Below are 6,230 nucleotides of genomic sequence, written 5' to 3'. Positions count from 1 at the left end.
TTGCAATATGACAGAAACTAGATCTCACATATCAATATTAACCTTGAATGTAAGTGGATTAAATATTCCAATTAAAAGATATAGATTGGTGTAATGAGTAAAAAAACCATGATCCAACTATACGCTTCTTACAGGAAACTCAACTTATTCATAAAGGAACATAGACTGAAAGTAAGGGGATGGAAAAAAAATATTCTACACAACTGGAAACCAAGTGAGCAGGAATAGCTATGCTTATATCACATAAACCAAACTTTAAATCCAAAGCAGTAAAAAAAAAAAAAAAAAAAGGCTCAGATGGTCATTGTATAATCACAAAGGCATCAATTCAGTAAGAGGACATAATAGTCCTGAATATATATGCACCCAGCACTGGAGCAGTGATTCATAAAGCAAATATTACTAGACCTAAAGAGAAGATAGACAGCAATACATTAATAGTGGGAGACTTCAACACCCTACTCACAGTACTAGACAGATCTTCAAAAAATAAGTTAACAAAAAATAAATAAAGTAAAATCAGACTTTAGACCAAATGGAACTAAGAGACATTTACAGAACATTCAATGAAATGAAAAGTTGGTTCTTTGAAAGGCAAACAAAATTGACAAACTACTAGTAAGACTAACCAAGTAAAGGAAAGAAACAAATAAAATCAGACAAGAAAAAGGAGATATTACAGCTGATACTAGTGAAATGCAAAATATCATTAGAGTCTATAATGAACAACTATACATTCACAAAGTAGAAAACCTAGAGGAAATGGATGAACTCCTGGAAACATGCAACTTCCCAAGATTGAGCCATAAAGAGATGGAAACCCTGAATAGTCACATTACCTGTTGCGGTAATCAGGTCCACCACCAGGCCGTGGGGGCTACAAAGTCTGGCAGGGTCAAAGGAATGAGAAAAAACAAGTTAAGAGTGCATAAAGTGGGTCCAGGGGGCCAGCACTATATTGGAGGCTGCGAAGTCCCCAAGTTCTGGGAGCCCATACTATTTATTGGTGATCAAATAAAGAAGCAGGTGGCAAGGACGTGAGGGTAAACAGGTGAGGGCATGAGGACATGGAGGTAGGAAAGGCAGTGGTGCACTAAGTGTAGCTGTGATGGTTTAGCATTTTCTTTGACGCATACAGAATATGCTCTGCTGCTTGAGATAACAGAGAACATGTTTACGAGTAAGAAGCAAGGAACCAACAAGTCTGTGCACATTCCAGAGGCTACAAGGGGTTTTATGCCCTGAGTCCTGGGTTCCATCCAAGCCACAAGGAGTTTTATGACCTGGGCTTAGATCTGTGGTGCGGCAGGGCAGCCTTCCACCCTTTGGCACAGAGCTTGGTGTTCCAAAGTCCATGAGGGGTTTTAGACTCTGGACCCCGGACATCTTCCAAGACTCTTTTACATTATGACAGACAAGCTAGTCCTGCCTCAGCTCTTCTACCAACATTACCTGACTTCAAATTATACTACAAGGGTATGGTAACCAAAGCATCATGGTACTGGCATAAAAATAGATATATAGATCAATGGAATAGAATAGATAACTCAGAAGAAAAGCCACACGTATACAGCCAACTGACTTTTGACAAAGTTGACAAGAACATACACTAGGGAAAGGACATTCTTTTCAATAAATGATGCTGGGAAAATTGAACTACCATATGCAAAAGAATGAAACTGGGCTCCTTTCTCTCACCCTGTACAAAAACCAACTCAAGATCAATTAAAGACCTAAATATAAGACCTGAACCTATGAGAATACTAGAAGAAAATCTAGGGAAAATTCTTCAGGACCTTGGTCTAGGCAAATAATTCATGACTAAAAGCTCAAAAGCACAAACAACAGAAACAAAAAAAGACAAATGAGACTTAAACTAAAAAGCTTCTGCACGGCAAAAGAAATAATCAACAGATTGAATTAACAACCTACAGAATGAGAAAATATTTGCAAACCATGCATTTGACAGGGGACTAATATCCAGTATTTACAAGGAATTTAATTCAACAACTAAATACAACTAAATTAAAATGAAATAAAAATAATCTTATTAAAAAATAGGCCAAGGATGTTAATATACACGCTTCAAAATAAGACATACAAATGGCCTACAGACATATGAAAAAATGTTCAACATCACTAAGCATCACAGAAGTGAAAATTCAAACCACAATGATATATCATCTTATATCAATCAGATCTCTATTCTACTGTTAAAAAGACAAAAAATTACAGTTGGTGAGGATGCAGAGAAAAGAATGCTTATTAAAGTATTGGTGAGGACGTAAATTAGTACAATCTAGTTTGTTTGCTTGATTGGAGACAGGGTCTCATTCTGTCACACAGGCTAGAGTGCAGTGGCGCTATCACAGCTCACTGCAGCCCTGACCTCCTGGGCTCAATGCATCCTTCCACCTCAGTCTCCCAAGTAGCTGGGACCACAAGCAGGCACCACCACATCCAGCTATTCTTTTTTATTTTTGTAAAGACAGGGTATCACTATGTTGCCCAGGCAGGTCTCAAATTCTTTGGTATGAAATATTCTCCTATCTCAGCCTCCCAAAGTGCTAGGATTACAGACATGAGGCACAGTGCTCAGCTAACTAGTACAATCTTTATGAAAAACTGTATGAAGATTTTTCAAAGGACTGAAAATAGAACTACCATTCAATCCGGCAATCCCACTATCAGGCATCTACTCAAAGATAAAGAAATCATTATCTCAAAAAGATATCTGCCTTCATATCTTTATCACAGCACTATTCACAATAGTAAGGATAGGGAATCAACCTAAATATTCGGTCCATCAACAGATTATTGGATAAAGAAAATGTGGTATATATACACAATAGTCTACCATTCAGACACACACAAAAAGAATGAAATCATGTATTTTGCAGCAATATGGATGGAATTGGAGGTAATTATCTTAAGCGTGAAACCACTCAGAAGCAGAAAGACAAATGCAGCATGGTCTTATAAGGAGAAGTTAAATAAGGTGTATACCTGGACATAGAGTGTGAACTGATAGATATCAGAGACTGGGAAGGTAACAGGGGATAGAGGTGGATGATGAGAAATTACTTATAGGTACAATGTACATTATTTAGGTGGTGGATACACTAAAAGCCCAGACTATGCAATATAGCTGTGTAACAAAATTGCACTTGTATCCCTCACATTTACACAAATATAAATGAAAAAACGTTTATTTAGCTCACAGTTCTGCAGGCTGCACAAGAAGCACAGCACCAGCATTTGCTTTTAGTGAGGGCTTGAGGAAGCTTCCACTCATGCAGGAAGGTAAAGGTGAGCCAGTGTGTCACATGGTGAGAAAAGGAGCAAAAAAAGAGGAGGGAGATGCCAGGCTCTTTTTAACAGTCAGTTCTCATAGGAATTAATAGAGTGAAAACTCACTCATTACTGTGAAGACGGCACCAAGATATTCGTGAAGGATCTGCCCCTGTGACCAAAACACCTCCACTAGGCACCACCTCCAAACTGAGGATCAAATTTCAACATCTGATTTGGAGACAACAAATATCTATACTATATCATTAATGTTTTGCTTTTGGTAATTGGATAAGATCTGTTTGCAAGTGAAAGAAGATTCCAGGGGAACCACTTCCCTTCCTTGCCCAACATTACAGTTTTTCCAGGGTTGTGTTTCTGGCAGATGAGTCAAGTGTGGCAATGACTTGGTCCAAATACAAGCTAAAGAGTGCAAACCACTACTTACCTAATGTATCTCTGATTTTGTCCTTTCTATGGTGGGTCACACTAAGTAAACTATATACAAAGACTTGAGAGATAAAATTTGAACCTACCATGTGGCTACCTTGGTGTTTCTACGGCCCATCCAAGTGAATGAAACATCTGGCTTTCATCCATACAATTGTTTTCTGTTTCTGAAGCTGTTATTCTCTCCATGGCAATTTCTTTTATTATTTTCTTAGGAGGTGTTCAAAGAACTATTTCAAAGGAGGGTGAATAATCCCACTGGGAGTCTAGGGCCTTGAAGTGAGACCCAAAGGCATAATATCAAGACTTAGAAACCACCTGAAGGTCTTGGGTGATTGGGGAAGAAGCTGATAATTTAGCATATTTATCAACCAATCCATTTCTCCAGGCCCCATTGGAATTTTTTGTCCATCTTTTAAAATATAGCAATCTTCTGGGGGTAATAGCATTATCTCTAAGAGTTCTGCTATTCGAGTTCCATTTTTGACTGAGATGTCAGCTGCTGTCATGAATCCTCTGTTTCCATCACATGCCAATGTCACGTACTATCCAAAGGAAGAATGGTTATCACAATAAATGCTAACCTTCATTCCCTCTGCTCTTATGCAAGCCCAAGTAAGAGCAATTAGCAGCCACTTGGGCTGATTTAAAATTTGGTGACACAATCATCATAGTGGCAGCTGGAGCCTGAGATGGCATGGAAAAACCTGCCATGGACATGGTAACTGAGATGATGGTGCCTGAGGCACCCACCTGGCCCCTCAACTGCATAGAGGCTGAAGCTTCAGTGGGGATGGTGGCCAAGGACTCCTGCGGCACTTGAGGTAGCCTGCTACTGGCCTCAGCCCAGTCCCCTGGCCCAGGCCTTGGTCAGCAAAAGCGAGGATGTGGGGAGCAGCACAGATAGAGAGTTGGTGGACCTGAAGGTCCTCTGGAGCAAAACTAAACACAACATGAAGTTCCCCTTGGACAGCACAAGCGCCAAGTTAAAAGAGAAAATACACATGGTTACAGGTCTTCCACCTGCCATGCAGAAAGTCATGTGTAAGGGACTGGTCCCCAAGTACAAGATATTGAGAATAGGACACTGGGTATAAGACCCATTGAGAGAAATAAAAGTGACCAGTAGGGCCAAGATCATGGTGGTTGGCTCCACAATGCAGTGTTTAAGCAGCAAACACACCCAAAGATACTACACAGCAGGATGCAAATGCCAGAAAGAACAAGAAGGAGCCTCTCTGCAGGCAGAAACAACACAGATAAGTGTTAAATAAAAGAAAACCTGAAGATATGATCTGTTAGGTGTACCCAGGAACACTTCCAACTCTAGCCCTGTCTGGCATGTACAATTAGTCTGGGGGAAAAGTGAGACTCACTTAAGTAGAAAAAGGCCAGATCAGCACTAAAGATTCCTGGAGAGAAGCAAACATGCCTAATTCACCTGTTTCTTGCCAGCGCTGTAGGTATTCAGTGTTCAAGGGCAGATTGAGAAACTGCCCACGGGCTTCATTAAAAATGTGCTCAGTGAACCTAGGGTCATGAATACTACAACATGGTGGTATTTCAGTAGGGCCCCACAAGAGCCTCTTACTGCTGGATTCCAACTCAATATGTTGATGCAGTCAAAAACACTGTGCTGGGAAAATGGCAGTGTTTTTGAAAGCACTTTCACTGCTGCCTCAGGAGACTGACCAAAATGAAGGATAATGCCAGGAAACATCTGCAGTGTCCCTGGATATCAGAGCTCTAGAACTTTGTTAAAAAAAAAATCCATATTCAATCTAAGACGATGTGATGACTGCAGCCAGTGGTGATGTACTTACACCGTTAGCTTAATTTTAACTTGAAATCACCAGTTCCCTTTCTTGCTGACTGCCAATCTGACTGCTTAATACCATTTTAAAAGTCAATATAACAGAAATCAATAAATCTGAATTCTCAGAAAAAGTTTAAATATAAGTTTGACAAAGCATGATATTCAAGAGATTTATATTGATCAGTGACAGCATATAGGGACTGACAGTTCCCATCGTGCCTTCTGAGGTAGGAGCCATGAACACAAACTTGAACAAGGGGGCTTTCTGATGAGCTTAGCCTAGGATAAGGTAATGATCTAGTGTTAGTGACATAATTGTGAGGTTTCTCATCAGTTGGTAAAGGAAGCAAGTGGCAAGGTTAAAGTTCAAAAAGTGATGTACAGTGATGTGGGAGGGGGAGAATTTTAAAGTTTCATAAGAGGTTAGTAGAGATACAGAAAAGTATTGTGCTTTATTAATAATAGGATCTTGGACAAATTTGGTGGTTGTGGCCATGGCTTGCAGCCAACAAGGATATACCTAAGGTAACAGGTCTAAGGCTAGACTATAATACCCTAGATATCTCTGGTGTCCATTATGCTTTTGAGGTAACGCTCAAAGGACATGTTCTTCCCATTCATGCAAAAACAAGTAAAAGGGCAGGGAGCAATTGGGAAGCCTAAGAGTGAGAGG

General features: G+C 39.9%; 1 pseudogene; it reads left to right on the top strand.

Moving 5' to 3' along the window:
- Positions 1-4,694: 4,694 nt before the first annotated feature.
- LOC111545151 lies at positions 4,695-5,401 on the top strand (annotated as a pseudogene).
- The last annotated feature ends 829 nt before the right edge of the window (positions 5,402-6,230 follow it).

The sequence above is a fragment of the Piliocolobus tephrosceles genome, chromosome 2 (assembly GCF_002776525.5).
Source record: "Piliocolobus tephrosceles isolate RC106 chromosome 2, ASM277652v3, whole genome shotgun sequence".
NCBI classification, from domain to species: domain Eukaryota; kingdom Metazoa; phylum Chordata; class Mammalia; order Primates; family Cercopithecidae; genus Piliocolobus; species Piliocolobus tephrosceles.
This window is presented reverse-complemented; position numbering and strand designations above follow the sequence as displayed.